An 18,717-nucleotide genomic window follows, 5' to 3' on the forward strand; every position below is an offset into this window, starting at 1 on the left:
CACCTAAAATAATGTTCTTAATCGACCCATGTCCTACTGTATGCGGACGAAAGCCCCGAAACTAAAAATCTAAAAACTCATAAAAACCAAATCATCTAAAGTCTACAATTCATTGTACAAATACATAGAATCATCCAACCATATAAATTACAAATACATAGAGTCATCCAATGATCCAACTATATAAAATCTTGAACTCTCAATACCAAGTACTGTGCCTAGGTGGATTGAATTGCTGTGACTTAGACTGCCTCCAATGATGCTCCCCCAACAATCTCACAAAATGATCGCATGTCATACGATACTGATAGTGTTCCAGATAATCATTAACTGCACCTCTTTAGCGGTGATCTTTTGCCCCCAAGAATGGTTACCTGTTTGATGAAAAAACTCCCAGATTTGTGAAAAACACCACCTGATCGACATAAGCAACGTGAGATCCGGCAATAATGAAGCAAGATGTATTTGTATATGTTGAAGATCGTACCAAAATATGGTGAAAAGTGCAAAAAATGAGAGAGAGAGAGAAGCTCTGGAGAAGGGAGAGGGAAAATGTAAAAAAATCAAGTGGGAAATTCGGCTGAATCCCCCTATTTATTGCTAGAAGTCGGCGATATGGCTATATATCGCCGAGAAGTCGACGATATATCGCGGACACGAGGAACCATGGATAGGACCTGATTTCTCTTGAGTTAATTTTTGTGTTCAACTTCTGGATGAGGACTTCAAACACATTTTCATATTAACTAACGATCATAACAATAAATCATTCCATATCAAGAGCATCTTCTTCTGTACAAGAGTCATATATTGTACTTCCTTGTAGATTCTGATATTTTCTATGAGAGAAATGTTACTTCTACTATAAATATATAATGCACACAATTCAATGAAGATAGTTTGATCGCCTTGTCTTCATTTTATTCATTGTTTTTAATATATCTTCTCCATTAATAACAAATATATCTTTTTAAAAAAATATTAATCTTTTAAACATAACTCAAAATAAGTAAGAAGAATCCTTGATTTTTTTTTTTAAACATAAATTTTTGGCCCATGCAGGTCTTGAACCTGCGACCTTCGCGTTATTAGCACGACGCTCTAACCAACTGAGCTAATAGGCCACATGAAATAATTTTATTATAAGTCAATAATCAAAATATTTTCCGACTCTTATCTTCATTGATTAAATATCTTGGTAGTTTTTTGTCTTATATCATCATTTTTTCATTTTTTCCTTGTTATAATGTTTTTTTCCCCCTTGATGATTCTATATCAAATTTATACCTAATATTCTCATCTATTTTCAATAGGAAGTTAACATTTCAAAAACCACTTACTTTATTTGTTCACCTTGTTTATTTCTGTAAAGGATAAGCCTCTGAATTCCAATTCAAATTTAAATCCTCCATTGATCTTATCTCCAACTGATCAATAAGAGTTTGAGTTAAAGTATCAACAAGTTGTAGAGTTTGATTGTAAACACATTGTAATTTAAATATTTGAAAATTCAAAATTTTGAATTGTAATTCAAATAATATTAAAATACTTCTCCCATTCACTAATTTGTATGTGAAAGAATTCTCCCTCAAACGAAACTCTAATCATTTCGATGTAAATTTTTTGTTAGGAAAACTTCCGTGCTAATATTCACTTTGTAAACCTAAGATTTTAGAGAGCCTTGATAGAAGAAATATGGGTTATGTTGATTGTGAGACAAAACACATCTGAACGTTGTATATTTCCAACATAAATGCTGGTGAAATTCATTAAATTCCACTAACATGAAAGAGAGACGCATGTCTTGCATCCTTTTAGCCAAATTTTTTTTTTTGTTGAAAAGTCTTTTTACATTTTTTAGGGTGAAAATACCAGCATTAGATCATTTTTCAAAGTATTAAATGTTGAATTCTTTAAACAAAACCATCAAATAATCAAGTTTTATTTTTTATTTTCTTTTGCTAACCCTGTAGCATTCTCAACTGAAGCAATAGGGAGAAAGAGACATTCCACGAAGGATGTGTCCGTGTCCGGATCATCTCCTCCGACGGTTTTATAACTACAAACTATGTGGGGCCCACAAGTATAAAATAAAAATAAAAAAAAATTAAAAAAATCTCATCACCTGATCCTGTAGTCCCCTGTGTTTGTGGTTGTAAAGCCGTCACGAAGCACAAAGTGCTCCCCTGACGAGGAGTGATCCAAACTTAAAGTTTCCAGGGGTCTAGCAGAAGTATAGAGGTTAGTCATAAATTGTACAAATACACAAGCAATTTTACTAGGTTCAAATATAATATCTCCATCTTATCTAGCATAGTTAATTTTCCTTTATGAAGATATCTCCTAGAAGAAGTGTGGTAGAACTTAGTGTTCCAATCCGCCATCAGAGATATATACCACTAGAATTCTAAGAACAAGAAAATTCCTTAGCATCAAACTCTCAAGACAGGGATTAATAATTGGATTCAAATATAGATATGTCAATTTTGAGCCAGATATTATCCGATTCAATTAGGGTGGACGGAACAAACTCGGATTCACAAATGGGAGATTTTACCTGTTGGTTGTGCGAATCTCTAGATCATGAAATCTAGAGATTCACATTTACACTAAAACGGAATCGAGATTAGGGTATGAGGTGAAACCGAGATTTCACCCATACTATCAAAACGTAAGGATTGAACCATAATTCAATAAATATTTTTGGGATAAATCAGAAATCATCCAAAATTCAAACAACCAAACTTAATTTTATAACCAACCAGATTTAAGCCGAGATTTGAAATCCAAATTTCGCTCAAGTAACCAAACAGGCCCTTAGATATTTGATGGATACTATCATATTCGATATCCATACACGTTTAATGTTTGGGATTACATCAGTATCCCTTCATTAATATTCATTAATTATAATCAATTACATTAAACTACAATATTCCTTTACATTAATTGGGCCCAACACTCCAATTACTTTGAATTATAATCGGATATTAACTGAAAATTCAATTATTAAACAAATTGTAATTCGTTCATAAATTTACAGATCAAACGAGGACTTAAATTCAAATAACATGTTTAGTAATCGAAATTGAATTCAAATATTACCATATCCGAGTAGAATTCAATCCGTTTACATTTTTATTTGAATCAGTTGGATTGACACCTTATACCCACGGGATAGAAGTCACTGGTAATGACAAAAAATAAAATAAATTGTGGGGCTGCTCTCACATAAAAATTCATCCATAACAAGTGTAACTATGAACTTCCTGTTTAAGCGAGGCTCACAAAATCAAATCAAATCAAATTTATATTGTATTACTTATCGAAACCTGTGTGGTCATGCAATACATTGGGTTGTTATAATGAGAATCAGAAGTTCACAATGTATTGCATGACCACACAAGCTTCTATAATTAATACAATATTAAAATTTTATATACTTACGCTTATAAGTAATATATATTTCTCATCAGTAAAATACTAAATATCATGTTATAATAGATCTAATAGGATAAATTTAACACAAAATAAAACAAAAAATGAGATATAAATTATATGCCTGAATACATAATGTACAACTATTAATTACCATGACACTTAATATAATTACCAAAATAAATATCTAAAAATATTAAAAAAGAAAAATGTAAGAAAGGATAATAGCAAATCATTACTTGTTACAGAAAAAAAAAATTAACTAACTAATTAAGAAAGAAAAAAAAGATTCAGATATTGATAAAATTCTGAAAGAAACCTTTTTATACTAATAAAACTTATGACTTAATAATTCATCAGTTGTTTGACTAATCGATTCAATAGATCTCATATTTTAAGTCAAACTCTATTGTTTAAAGAAAATTAGTGCAAAAATGTCAATCGTAATTTTTACTTTAGAATGAAAAGCATAATGCCATAATGTTATATAGTCTATCATCTTTTTTCTCAAAACGCAAGTACTTTGAGCGAAGTCATACCGATAATGTGTTATAAAATGAACAAAATATAAAAAAGACAAGGAAGAAAATGAGAATACGATGAATCGAGCACTTTGAGTTAAGTCATACTAATAACGTGTTATAAAATGAAGAAGAAATATTAAAGACAATAAAGAAAATGAGGATAGATGAATAGAACTATTTTCATTGAATTGTGTGCATTACATATTTATAGTAGAAATACAATATATGATTATTGCACATAATAAGATGCTCTTGATATAGAAGGATAGATTGTTGTGATCTTCAGTTAATATGGGAATATGGAATATGTTGAGATTTTAATTTGGAAGTTACATCTTTTGTTATTATTTCTTTGGAGGTGATACAGCTTGATCTTGTTAATTACTTGGATTTTTTTTTCTATCTTTAGACATGTGGAATCAATCTCAAAATAGTAATATATGTTAAGAGAATGTTGTAGTTTTTCCACCTCCCCCCCAAAAAAAAAAATAGAATTAAGGCCTCTTACTGAGTATGGGCTTTATTTATTTATTTACTTTTCACAAACAATTTTTATGAAACTATTTATCATGTGGCCTATTAGCTCAGCTGGTTAGAGCGTCGTGCTAATAACGCGAAGGTCGCAGGTTCGAGACCTGCATGGGCCATCTACTTATTAAAAATATTTCATTTATTTTGACTTTTTATGGTTAAAAGATATCTTTTGGTTTTTTTGTGAAGCTTTTTATTTTTTATTATTTATTTATTTTTATGGTAATGTAAAAGCTTAGTATTACTTAGAGTAGCAGATATATAGAGTTGTGGGATCTATTACATTTAGTGTCTTGTTATAGTGTATAGAGGACATGAAAGCTAGGTGCTTAAACCATTGGTGGAGAGTGTTCTCACCAAAACTCTTAAGGTTAGTATCCTTAGTGATATTAACTATATCAACCAAAATTGGGACATGAGCTATTGGCCACCTCTTGTAATTTAGTGGTTGGAGTAACTCTAGCTATCACACCCCACCTAGCCAGATCCGACCATACCCGAATACCTGTGGGGTTGATACACCGCAGGACCTAGGTTCAATGACAATTCCATACAACACATGATATAGCATAATTAAAAGGACAAGAATAATCAAGTTAAAGTATTAAAATCCAAAATCCAAAATCCAAAATATCGATTACAATCATCCAAGGTTTAGAATCCAAAGTCATAAACATCAGAGTTTAAAAGAAAAGTCCATAGTTTGTTCATAGCGGAAGCCTCTAAAGAAGATTCTAATGGAAATCGACTCCATAAGAACAATCCAGACAGGAGCATGACGCATCATGTGCATCCACCTCTTCCTCGATCACACTCTCATGGAAATCTCCCACTGAAGGATCCTCCATAGGATTGGGGTCCTCATAACCTGTAGAGAAGTCTAAAATATACACAAATAAAAGAGTGAGTTCATAGAACTCAATGAGGATAATTCGCATCCATGTCATCCATGTCATCCATCATTTCCACATCATAAATATAAGATAAGCATGTGATTAACAATATAGCCAAAATGATGTATGATTATGATATGATGTTCCTAACTCTATCATGTAGTCTCTATGGTAGACACGCTTTAAGTATAAACATCAATCTCCTTTGGGCGGTCTCAGTCACTATCCCTCAACAAGAGACGTCTATTGGGTTCTCCGCGGTTGCTGGGTAAAGTCCTGTCGATCCGTGGTTGGGGTATAGGTCATCACTCTCTTACATCCCCTTTTGATATGAGATTTGGTGTGTATCAATGATAATCCTAGCTCAGTGCAAGGCCATACAGTCTCGTACTACATATGGTCCGAATATCTCTCCTCATGCGTAGTGCCCTTTTGGTTCGATACCTTCCCACCTACGAATGGAATCCTCAACGAGAGCCATCTGTTGGACCCCATTCTTTAACCCAGTGGTTGTCCACATATAATATACATGTGCTCTCCATGTCTTCTCACGGATTGGTTATCGATCTTGAGAGCCCAGGAGCCCTTATATATTATATGCAACTCTACCTCTCTATGATGATAGTGGGCCTGTTCGACATCCAGGACCCAACCACTAGCTTCATGAGTTAACCGGCTTCAATACCCCTACCGAAAGGGTAGTAGTACTCATAGGGATTCCTAGCCCAACACTTCTAGACACTTATCATTTATGCAATTTAAATATAGATACTATCACATGAGGTCACTAGGGTAATGGGCGAACCCACAACCCCAATTGACAAGATCAGTTAAGAAGAATAATCACATTCTACATCATCCATCACATATGTTCTCATATCGTATACACATCATCAATATAAAGTTCCGAATAAAGAATAACATTTAACATCAAGCTTACCTTCCGTTCGTGCAAAATCACACACAAGCATATATTGGTAGATAACAATTTAGAGAGATTCATATCACTAATAAAGTCCAAAATAACAACATTTAATAATACACAACATGGTTAGTCAATCCTCACCTTTTGATTCGGTTTCCTTCTTAAATTCACAAATTTCAGTTCACAAGAGTTTGCGATTAACTCACAAAAATTCCTAATCACACATGAAGATTAATAAACACATATTAGAAATCATATGGGTTTCAAAAGAGTCCCTAAGATTACCCAACAAAACCCAGTCTGACGATTATGTTCAAACTCGTCGTTTTAGATCTAGTTTCGACGAAAATTCAATATTTTGTATCGATTCGAAGTCGAATCGAAACGAAACTTTGGGAATGCCTAATTGGCAGTAATAGGGTTCTAATGGTACCTTCAATTTGATCTAATTCCATCTCAATCAAAAGCCCCAAATTTTGGCTCTCGCGAGTGCTCCCGGGTGAGTTTGAGAGCCAATATGCAAAATCGTTTGCCACAATTCGCACAAACCACTCACAAACAGAAGGGAAACATAAATGGAATTATTTGCAAGCATTTAAAACACCTATCATATTTCAACTACTCAAATCCAACATTTATTGCGAAGAACTACTCCAAAAACTAAGCCCAAAGAAGAGGGTTTGATGAATCTTACCTTTCCTAACAATTCCGCAAAGATCAAGGTGCCGAAACACTTCCGAATGATTAGGAACCTTCCTCTCCCTTGGTTTCTCCTCCTCCTCGAGCCTCAGCCTCGTATTTTGGCTCTTGCGAGTGCTCCTGGGTGAGTCTGAGAGCCAAAATGCAAAATCGTTTGCAGCGATTCGCACAAACCACTCACAAACAAATGAGAAACATAAATGAAACTATTTGTGTCACATCCACCCTATATCCACTTTGGGGGTACCCTATCTGGATTACTCGGGGGAGTGATTCAAAGTCCTGCTGATCAAGTTTAGGAACGATCATAGCCACTAAGCACAATAATATAATCAAAAGCAAGAACAAATCTTTGTATTCAATTACTTTAATAACAAAAGTCAAGAAAGGACCTCAGAAGGATCACAAAAGAACATCAAAGTGCGGAAATGATACCAATAAAATACATAGTCAAAAAGCGAATTGAAGGGGGAACCCCATCCTACAATAACAGCGGAAGGTATTGAGTAAAAGTAAAGGTTACAACCAGTTCTCAAAATAAAAAAAGGGAACAACTAAACTACGGTCTCAACGAATCAAAATAAAAGGTCAAAAGAGAATAGGACGATATCCCATCGTTGTCACACAAGTGTAAAAGCCGGACTGCTCCAGATAAGTACCAATCTCGTACTGATAGTCTTCATCAACTTAGTCCCCATAACCAGTATTGTGTGAGTCACTAACTTGGTCTTCAAAGTGTTGAGCATTATAGACAACAGTAGTAGTACCTGCAGGAAAGTCTAACAAAAGATGTTGAAAAAAGGAGTGAGTTCAAAATAACTCAGCAAGGCAGTTATTCCATAAAACATAAGCCATATGATATAAGCCATAACATGATGCAATATGATATGAAACACATGATGCAAGTATGATTCTAACTCTATGAATGCTAGTCTCAAAGGTAGACATGTTTTAAGTCATAGCACCATACTTCTTTGGGTAGGTTTGCTCACACCCTCTGTAACAACCCCCATATTTCTAACCCGAGATCCATATTTCAGGTCCGAGAACCCGAAGGTCTATTCGGGTGAACTTGTGGAGTGTCCGGATTGAAGCCCATGATCCATACCCTGGACCCATGGATCTGGATCCTTTATCTGAAGAGCCTGCCTTGGTTGGATTTTGAATTCTGAAAGTCAAGTGCTGTTCGGAGATGTCCGGAATGAAGGTAAGATCTCCCCCATCTCTTCTTTAGGGCTAGGTTGGCCTTGGGTATCAACCCCATAGCAAAAGCACCCTTGTATGGCAAATTACATGGGGTCGGTTGCTAGTGGCGGTCGATCAAACCAAGCGACCGCCTGGAGCGACCGCCCGGTCTGTTTTTGGGAATTTTGCCCTATTTTGCCCCCGACTTCTATAAAAGGCAACCTTCGTCTAATTAACGAATACTTTATTCGTGGTTGCTTATTTGGGAGGTTAGACGGCTGCGAGGAAGATCCGAAAGAGACTCTGAAGTGCTGGCAGTGACTTGGAGATCAGTCCTTTCCTTCTCTGACTCTCTGGCGTGAGGTATTGAATAAATCCTTTGTTCTTTACTCTCTTTGTCCGTTAAATTTAGTATTAACCCATCCCCTTGTCTTTGTGATTACCCCCTTGGATATTTTTAACTCTCTTTTTAATCTACTTGAGATGAATTAACCGTAAACGAAACCCTGTTTTCGTGAGAAGGTTAATCCAGTCAAGGGGAGAGTAATGGGTAATCTATTGATGGTAATGGTTAGTTTTCTCTCACCCTTTTGGCTTAGGAGTATTAGATTCGAGGCTTAGGTCAAGATTACTCGAAATCCGGATTGAAAATGAGTAATCAGAGGCCTGAGTTTCGGATTGAAACTCATTGTTTTTGGGGCGGTCACTCAACCTAAGCGACCGGCCCAAGCGACCGGCTGGTAAATAGAGACCAAATGGTTTTTGGTTCTGATTCAAATTGATTCATTTAACTTATATGTTACTGTAACCCTGTATATAGGTAACTACTGTTTGAAAGAAAAGTCATATAATTGTTATCGGATTTCATTTTACGGACAATCTTAATATATGCAGGTAAGGACAACTCATCCTATCTCTTAAATAGACTTATAATATGTTAACCTAGTGTATATTTGAAATCATATTTCTTTATATATGCTGCTGTTTATATGTCTTATATAGAAATCATATTAATTTACTGCTGTTTGTCTTACTTATATACATATTGTGTTGAGTATGGATGTTATGGATTGATGGTAGTTGGTATATGGTTCTGATGGATGAGGTATCTATTTTGGGATATCTTAGCTAGGGATATCAGAAGGTTGTGGAATGGGACACATGCCTGCTGATGTCTCCAGCACTGTCTTTACTATTTGATGGCATTTTAGGTAGAGTCTAGATTGCATGGTTAGGTACCCCACATGCTACTACCCTTTTGGTAGGGGGATTGAAACCGAGTGACCCGTGATGACAGTGATGTGACTTGGTGGTCCACTGTTAGTCATATAAATGGTAGGGTTGGGCTCATGGATGTCCAAGGATCGGACCGGGTGTCGTGAGGAATCATGAGAGCATCTGCCCCAATAATATGTGGATGACCATAGGGTTAAGGAGTGGAGTCCAATAGAGGTATCCAGTCCGTGAGGATTCTTTCTCCTAGGTTGCGAAGGATACTGAACCGAGTTGGTTGGTGCCATAGGGGATGTATCTGGACTTCATGTAGACATGTAACCAATATGACCTTGCATTGGATTAGAAACCCCGACATGCGCCAGTACTCATTACCCATGGTCGTGGTAAGAGAGTGTTGACTTAACCCCCAGCCATGAAATTGAGAGCCAGGTGTGGACTTTCTCTTTTTCCCAGGATCCCTTCAGAGGTAACCAGTCCTTGCCGGATCAGAGTGATGAGACTTACCCAGAGGAGGGCTGGTGTATCGCTTAAAGCATGTCAACTATTAGAGACCTGCATAGTTAGAAATCATAGTATCATTCATATGTTGCATTCATTCATTCTTGGCATTGTTGGATGATTGATGGGATTGTGATTGTTTCTTACTGAGTTCTCTAGAACTCACGTCTTTATTTTGTATTGTTTATTAGCCTGCACAGAAGAAGGAACTTAACAGGAAGATGGACTAGTTTCCTATGAAGGAACCATCCCGTATGAAGAAGATGTGGCACCGTCAGTGGGAGATGGAAATAGCATGTGCGGGAGCTCCTGTAGCTGCATGGAGTGCGCTTATCGCACCTATTGATGATCAAAGGCGAAGGGTGGTCAGGAAGTTTGCTTGGCGAATTGAGTTGAATTGGAGAACACCTTACCTTGAGATCCATGAAAAACATTTTTTAGATTTAGAAAAGGAAACTGGGAAGAAATTGATATAACCTTTTTGTTTACTTCCGCTGGAACCTTTATCCATTTTATTCATTATTTCTTTCCTTTATTTATTGACATTGGAGTATTTTGGACTCCTGTAATTCATTTAATTCAGTTATTGAATAGTCTTTGCTCTTGATTATCTTTATTTGTCTTAAATATTGTTGATAGACTAAAACCTTGGATCTTGTGACGGATCGCACCCATGGGTTGTCGGGCGGGTAACCGAGACCTGCGGGTGGGGTGTGACACCCTCAACCATTTAAGATATCTTGGGTTCCCTCAACCATTTAAGATATCTTGGGCAGCCGGTTGGTTATGGGTCCTGCATCCCTCTTGGACATTCCTTGGCTAGGGATTTGGTAACCACTCTCTCACATCACCATTTGGTATAAGTATTGGCGCATGTCACGGTAAAGCCTAGCTCAATGCAAGTCATCTACTTAGTCATGTCAACTCAGATCCGGATACTTCCATTCCTCCTCAACCATTTAAGATATCTTGGGATCCTTTCCGGTATCCTTCACACTAGAGTCATGGATATACCCACCAGACTCATCAACCCTATTGGTCATTCACAAATAGTAGACGGGAAGCTCTCACGTCCCCTCACGGATCATTTCACCGGTCTTGAGTGCCCGTGAGCCCAAGTCTAGCCTTTTGCAATCCTACCAATAAATGGCTCCCCCAATGTGATTCATGACCTCTCACGGATCATTTCACCGGTCTTGAGTGCCAACAAATCCCCACTGCTACCACGGGTCGTTTAGTCTCAATACCCTTCCGATTCGAGTCTGACACGACAAGGACATCCTAGCCACACTACTAGACAAGTCTTATGTATGTCATCCAATAATCCAAGAAAGCATCGATGGGCATCTTCGGAGAACATCCCATACTATTCCCTCCGATGTCCAAGGAAAGAAGCGTCAATAGGACACTCCCAAATCCCAATTTATACCTAAGCAATCACATGCTTATTTCCATCATATCATATATCAACGATACATCATCATATTGAAAGATTTGTGATAACATCACATGATCAAGTGTATAAGTAAATGACAAGAATAAATAGACATGGTAAACAAAGTAATTAAGCATGGTACTACTGTCATAAGGTAACTACAGTAGTCATATGATGTCTAAAATCAACTAATAAACTAAGCCTACTAAGTTGCCAACAACAGTGTAAAAGTCATACAGTCTATGTTATATGGCGATAACCATCCTTACCTTAAGTTGTGATGATGATGATCCAAAAGTCACAAAAGAATGATCCAATGAAGGTATTAAGACCCTAGACAAACATAAATGAAAGATTAGAGAAGAAATCGGGAAAATCGGAAGTTGAACGGGTCAAAACGGCGAAGAACACAGTTCAGCAGCATGCTTGGTCGATGCTCCTTGGTTGATGGGATCGACCAAGCAGGATCGACAAAGGATAGTCTCGAAGTTGCATAGAGTATTTTGGTGATTTTGTCTGAAATTGGTCTTCCGGGGCTCGGATTGATCCGAAACTTAGAGGGATGATTAATAATAGTATAAGAACACATCTAAGCAAGTAATTAACATCATCTAATGGTTTAATTAGAAAGCCCCAAATTGGAATACTAAGTTCTAGAGACAAGAATCATAGCATAAATGAGAAATCAATGTAATTGAAAGGGAAGCTAGGGAATTAGTGGGGGAATGGGTTAGGAACAAGATTACAATCATTTGCAAGCTATTAATTAGATTAATCATACTCCAAATTTCAGTTTAGGACAATAAATCAAGTTGCTAAGCAAGGAATCATGGTAAGGCATATGCAATGATCAAAATGAAAGTGAGGTAGAGTAAGAATGAAGGGAAATTAATGTAAATGGGAGGAGACGCTCATGACAAGGTGTTTGCAAGGTTGCAGCACCTTGGCCATGGTCTCAATAGTAAGAAGAAGAAGAGGAGTGAGTAGGATAGAGAGCAAGAGAGAGAGTCATACCTTAGGAGTTGATAATGGAGGCAAGAGAGAGTGATTTACTATGATTAGAGTAGAATATCCTTCACCAATATCAAGGAGGAGCTTTGGGGAACCTTCTCCACGTTCTCAGGTGTTGCATTGATTAGAATAGGGTTCAAAACACGAGGCTAGCATAAATAGGGTGTGGAATATTCCAAAGGAATCATTAACTCGAATCTGGGCAGCCTTGGTTGATGCTCCTTGGTCGATGGGATTGACCAAGCAGGATCAACCAAGCATAGTTCAGCAGAAAAATCAGCAATAGTTCAGCAACTTCGGACAAGGATTCGGAGGGCTATACGGGGTCAAATTGAGTGGGGTTTTCTTCTACAAGTGAATCAAGAAGTCTAATTTAAGGAAATACCTTCGTATCATTCATGGGAGTTCATTAGGTACTTCAACAAGTTCACCCCTTTTCGATGCGCAGAATTTCACTAAACACTGACAATGTACTCAAGTAAGGGGCATCATCGTCAATGTCCATGGGTTTTGGGTCAAACACCATGTCTTCTATAAAGAGGGCCCACAAGGACTTCTTCCTTCACTTCGGGACATTGGATCTACCCTAAGGAAAAGGTCGGACATGACCTCCTAAGGCTTTCAAAGATAGCAACATTGAAATCAAGGTCCAACTTCAAGGTCTAACATTAAACAAGCCTTTCTTTAACCCAAAACAAATAGGGTGTCGTGGCTAGGTTTGGACTGGATTTCACAATTTGCAAGCATTTAAAACACCTATCATGTTACAACTACTCAAATCCAACATTTATTGCGAAGAACTACTCCTAAAACTAAGCCCAAAGAAGAGGGTTTGATGAATCTTACCTTTCCTAACGATTCTTCAAAGATCCGGGTGCCGGCACACTTTCGAATGGTTAGGAACCTTCCTCTCCCTTGGTTTTTCCTCCTCCTTGAGCCTCAGCCTTGTACTAGCAATGTAAAATGCGAGTATGAGTGAAAGAGGGCTTAAAAATAGGGTTTTAAAGAGTAAAACCCGATTTTGCCCCGAACTGGGCTGGGGGCGGTCGACCGGCCATTCAACAGGTCCAATCAACCGGCCCTGGTTGAAGGGTCAAACAAAGTCCAAATTGGGAGATATTTGGCTCTGCTAGAAAGGTCTTTCAAAGATCAAATCATGTGTGAAAATACCTCGTCATTTGGATTTTCCATCATCGTTTTACGGACGTGCCAATATAGGCTTTTAAAACCTTCATGACTAAACTTCTCTCTTCTCTTAAATTCTATAAGAGGTGTCAAGTCACCATAAGGGTCATCCACTTGTATTGGGTCCACTCTTGAACCTTCGGGCTCAACTCGGATGGCCCACAGTTGTCGTCGACTCGAGGCCCAGGTTCCATGTTTTGAAAACATACATGGGTTAACGGGTTAGAAATCCGGGGGATTTCACACTAGTACTTCTTTTTCATTGCACCATATGTCATGTATTTGAATGTTGTTGATTTGTGCTTGGGCTATTCCATCCATGTGCTTAGATATTTTAACTGGCCTTCCCATACTAATCCCACACTCCATCCTGTGCTATCTAGCTTTGATTTGAATCTCCTTCTATAATTCAATGACTCACCAATGACTGGAGATTTATTTAAAGCAAGACTTGTTCATTATTATTTTGATGAATTAACTTTTTCAACATAAAAGTGAGAGAATAAACGGTTGAAAAAAAAGATTGATTGGAATGCATTATGATTGTCTCATTTTGATTCTCACACTGAGTAATGTAAACCTGAACTTCAAAAGATAATGCATTTATAAAGTATTATGAATAAATTGTTAGATTTATTGACCTGCCAATAGTTACTAAATCTAATATTCCAGCTACAAATGCTCAAATTCGGATTGATGTCCTAGCAGGACAATCTATCAATGCGAATAAAACTAAATCACATATAAAATGTAAAAGATCAATTGGTTCTATGAATAAAAATTCTAAAAAAAAAAGAAGCAAATTATCAAGATGATCATAATATGGAGACAATTGTATATAGAAATACTGAAGATATACCTTTTAATAAAACTTCAAAAGAAGTTCAAACACCTAAAAAAAAATAAAAATGAAGAGATCTCTATAAGATAGGTCACTACAGGATAAAGATGGAGCAAAAAAGATATAGTGGTTGATAATATTTTTGCATATAATGTTATTGTTGAAATAATGAAACAAGACGAGGATCTAGAACATAAATTTATTGATAAATGTAATTGAAGAAATGATTGACCAAAATAGAAATATGCAATCCAAACAGAATTGAATTCACTTAAAAAAATTAAAATTTTGAACTTGTAGTCCAAATACCTGAAGATGTAAAGCCAGTGGGGTACAAATTATTTTTCTGTGCAAATATGGAATGAAAAAAATGAAATCGTAAGATATAAAGCACGACTTGTAGCATCAAGATTTTTGCTTGATTATATGAAGATCTCTTGTAATAGATGCAATCACCTTTAGACATCTTATTAGTTTAGCAATAAATGAAAAACTTGACATGTGTCTAATGGATCTTATTACAGCCTATTTATATAGCTCATTCGAGCATGAAATTTATATGAAAATCTCTTAAGGATTCAAAATGCTTAAAACATATAAAATTCTCAAAAATTTTGTTTAGTAAGGCTTCAAAGATCATTATATGTATTAAAACAATTAGAGCATATGTGGTATAATCTAATTTGCTCTTGTATGTTTATTAAATTATATGGATCTAACTTTTTATAATAAATGTATATGTTAATGACTTAAACATCATCAAAAATCCTAAAGAACTTTCAAAGCAATAGATTATTTGAAGAAAGTTGAAATAAAAGATCTTAGAAAAATAACATATTGTCTTAGCCTACAAATTGAACATTTGATTAATAGAATAGTCGTCCATCAATCATTTTATATAAAGAATATTTTGAAACGATTTTACATAGATAAATCACATTCATTGAGTACCACAATGGTTGTGAGATCATTTGACATAAAGAAATATCCATTTCGATCTCAAAAAATAATGAAAAACTTCTTGGTTTTGAAGTACTATATCTCAATGAAATAGGGCATTCATGTATATTCTAATAGTTTTTGTGCAACACGAAGACACATGACTAGTGTTAAAACATTTATTTCGATACTTCAAGAAACTATTGACATAGGGTTATTTTATTCAAATGAATATGAACATCAACTTACTTGTTATGCAGATGCAGGATATTTATCTGATCCATAGAAAATTAGATTTCAAATATAATATTTATTTACAAGTGGAACTACAACTATTTCATTGCATTCAACAAAATATACTATATCTGTCACATCTTCAAATTATGTAGAGATAATAGTGATTCATAGAGCAAGTCGAGAATGTGTTGTATTAAAATCAATAACCTAACACATTCAAGAAACATGTAGTCTTCTATTAAAAAAATGAGTTTTAATAATATTATATGAAGATAATGTTACATCCATAGCTCAATTGAAGATAGATAAATTAAAAGTGATAGAACAAAATATATTTTAACTAAAATTCTTCTTTACTCGTGATCTTCAACAAAATAGTGAAATTAATGTTCAACAAATTCATTCAAGTGATAATTTTGACTGAGTTATTTACTGAGTCATTGCCTACTTTCAATTCAATGAAGATAGTTTGATTGCCTTGTCATCATTTTATTCCTTGTTTTTAATATATCTTCTACATTAATAACAACGATATCTTTTTATAAAAAAAAAAAATTCTTTTAAACATAACTCAATATAAGTAAGAAGAATATTTGTCATCTTGGTGGTTGTTTTTTGGATTGTAAGTTTTTTCATGTTTCTAAGAAGTGCAACCATGTTGCTGACAAACTAGCTAGGAGGGCCCAGTCAGTTATGGTTACGACTGAATAGCCTATATCCGATCCTTGGATTCAGGCGCTTTGTTCTCTGGTTTCCTCGGCATAGCTGTTATAAATATGAATTCATTACCAAAATATATATATATATATAAGAAGAATACTTTAAAAAAAAATGTTAAACATAAATTTTTGGCCTATGCAGGTCTCGAACCTGCGACCTTCGCGTTATTAGCATGACGCTCTAACCAACTGAGCTAATAGGCCACATGGAAAATGTTTTATTATAAGTCAATAATCAAAATATTTTGTTTTTGGTAAAGGGTGCTTTATATTAAACTAGAAAAAAGAGAGAGAAAAAAGGGAAATATTACATTCTGAGATACCGTTTCCCCTTGGCGTCAGATTGAATAAGCTCAGCTAGCCTATGGGGGAGGGTGATACGGCTCAGGCTTATCTCAGGAGAGAATCTTGCAAAGTTGGTGAGGAAGTCAGCACAATGGTTTGTTTCACGCAAATGGTAAAGGACAACACAATGTTGGAACGTCAATCGAAGGTCGGCAATATATTCCACGAGGTTCAGAACTGCCCAAGGGGCACTTAACCTGCCGGTAACAATGTGGACTGCAAGTTGGGAATCAGACCGCACCTTGGATTTTAGTCGCACCATGTTGGTGAGCATGTGCTAACCCGCATCTTATTGCCTCTAATTCCATCCCCAAAACGTTTGCAATAGGACTTCCACTAGCTACTGCAAAAATGACTTGATTAGTGGAAATTCTACCAATAGAACCATAACCACCACGCACCCCAGTGACTGAGCCATCACAATTTGCTGCAATCCATCTTGGTTGGGGTCTAATCCATCAATGAAGTGAACTCCTACGATGATGGAATTGGACCTGAATACCCCATCTTTCAAAAAAAGCTCTGTTAACATAATTATCTTCCACATCAAAGTTACCTATTGGGAAGCGCCGGCTGGTGTCTAAGAGAATGCGATTTAAAATGGTAGAGTAAGAGGTAGCCTCCTGACGGTGTATTCTATAGTTTCTTGCCTGCCAGATTCGGTAGATAAAAGTTGTGAAGCTAAAGCAACGTACCCTGTGGACTAGAGAGGATCCCTGGAAGTGTGTCTGGACCCATTGTAACTCAGTGTGCCAAGAATTAGAAATTTGTCTGTGGAAGCCATTAAGAGTAAGGATTTGTGTCCATAGAGGCTTTGTGAAACCACATTTAAAAAATAAATGATCAAAAATAAATGATCGATGGATTCGATGTCACTGCTGCAGAAGATGCACCGTGAGTCAATATGAGCATCCCATGCTATGATGGTGTCCTTGGTAGGGAGTCGTTCCTTGCATGCAACCAAGTAATGAAAGAGAAGCGAGGCTGGTTGGTAGAACACCACACTACTCTTGACCAGGGGGCCTCCAATTCGTGGTGACGGACTGGGTCCCAAGCAGACTTGAGAGATAAAACACCATTCGGTGTTGGGCACCAAATCAATCTATCTTGAGCTTGCCGAGGGTGGAGGCAAACGGCCTTGATGACATCCCATTGTTGACGTAGGGTGATGTCAATAGTGACGTCCTTCCATGTGCCGTCGGTATTTAGAATGTTAGCAACCTTGTCATCCGGTTTACGTCCCAAGGCTTCAGAGATAATAACACCCTCATTCCGGATAGGACCTCCAGGGGTCCATGGGTCATCCCATAAGAAAGTCTTGAAACCATCTTTGAGAACAATGCAAGTGTGGGGAAGAGTAAGGCGGCGAGACTTGAGGATGCACTTGAAGGAATAAGAGCATTTAGGTTTCACCTCTAGACTCTAGATAGAACATTTTTAAGCCATCTATGGTGAATAAATGATGTTCAACAACGAGAGTGATTTGAAGCCAACACCCATGCTTCATCAAATTAGCTTGGTTCCAGTAATGAAGCCTCTTGAGACCTAAGCCTCCTTCACGCTTTGGACGGCATACATCTTCCCAAGCAACCTTGTAGCTACCCCTCTCAGAATTACCCTTTCATAAGAACTTGGCCATTATGCTTTCAATTTTTTGGGAGATGTTGAGGGGATGTAGAAGACATTAGACCAATAAGAAAAAATTCCCATAATCACAGAGCGAATAAGAGCTAACCTTCTTGCATATGATAGGACCAAGGTTCAACATGTTGGCCCATGTTGCCGTGTCGGACCCTGGCGACACGGCGACTCGGGCGACAGAGTAGCCAAAAGTCGGGCGACAAGTCGCCAAAAGTCGGGCAACTTTTGGTTGGGGTTCGATGAAAAATCAAACCCCTGTTTCAAAGGGCATTTCAGGTCATTTTGACCTGAAATTTGACATGTAGCCTAATTTGAGGCCAATAAACACATTGGGAGTGTTATTTTGACCTAAAACATCACCTAAACTAATGTTCTTAATCGACCCATGTCCTTCTCTATGCGGACGAAAGCCCCGAAACTAAAAATCTAAAAACT

The 18,717-nt window shown here is 36.7% G+C and overlaps 3 non-coding genes across 3 annotated transcripts; 1 reads left to right on the plus strand and 2 right to left on the minus strand.

Moving 5' to 3' along the window:
- Positions 1-1,050: 1,050 nt before the first annotated feature.
- On the minus strand, positions 1,051-1,124 carry TRNAI-AAU (transfer RNA isoleucine (anticodon AAU)). The gene has a single exon. It is a non-coding gene; the product is annotated as a tRNA-Ile (tRNA).
- Positions 1,125-4,535: 3,411 nt separating this feature from the next.
- On the plus strand, positions 4,536-4,609 carry TRNAI-AAU (transfer RNA isoleucine (anticodon AAU)). The gene has a single exon. It is a non-coding gene; the product is annotated as a tRNA-Ile (tRNA).
- An 11,817-nt stretch (positions 4,610-16,426) lies between these two features.
- On the minus strand, positions 16,427-16,500 carry TRNAI-AAU (transfer RNA isoleucine (anticodon AAU)). Its single transcript has one exon. It is a non-coding gene; the product is annotated as a tRNA-Ile (tRNA).
- Between the last annotated feature and the right edge of the window lie 2,217 nt (positions 16,501-18,717).

This window comes from Hakea prostrata, chromosome 2, assembly GCF_041222555.1.
Source record: "Hakea prostrata isolate BN-2017 chromosome 2, UWA_Hpros_2, whole genome shotgun sequence".
NCBI lineage: Eukaryota > Viridiplantae > Streptophyta > Magnoliopsida > Proteales > Proteaceae > Hakea > Hakea prostrata.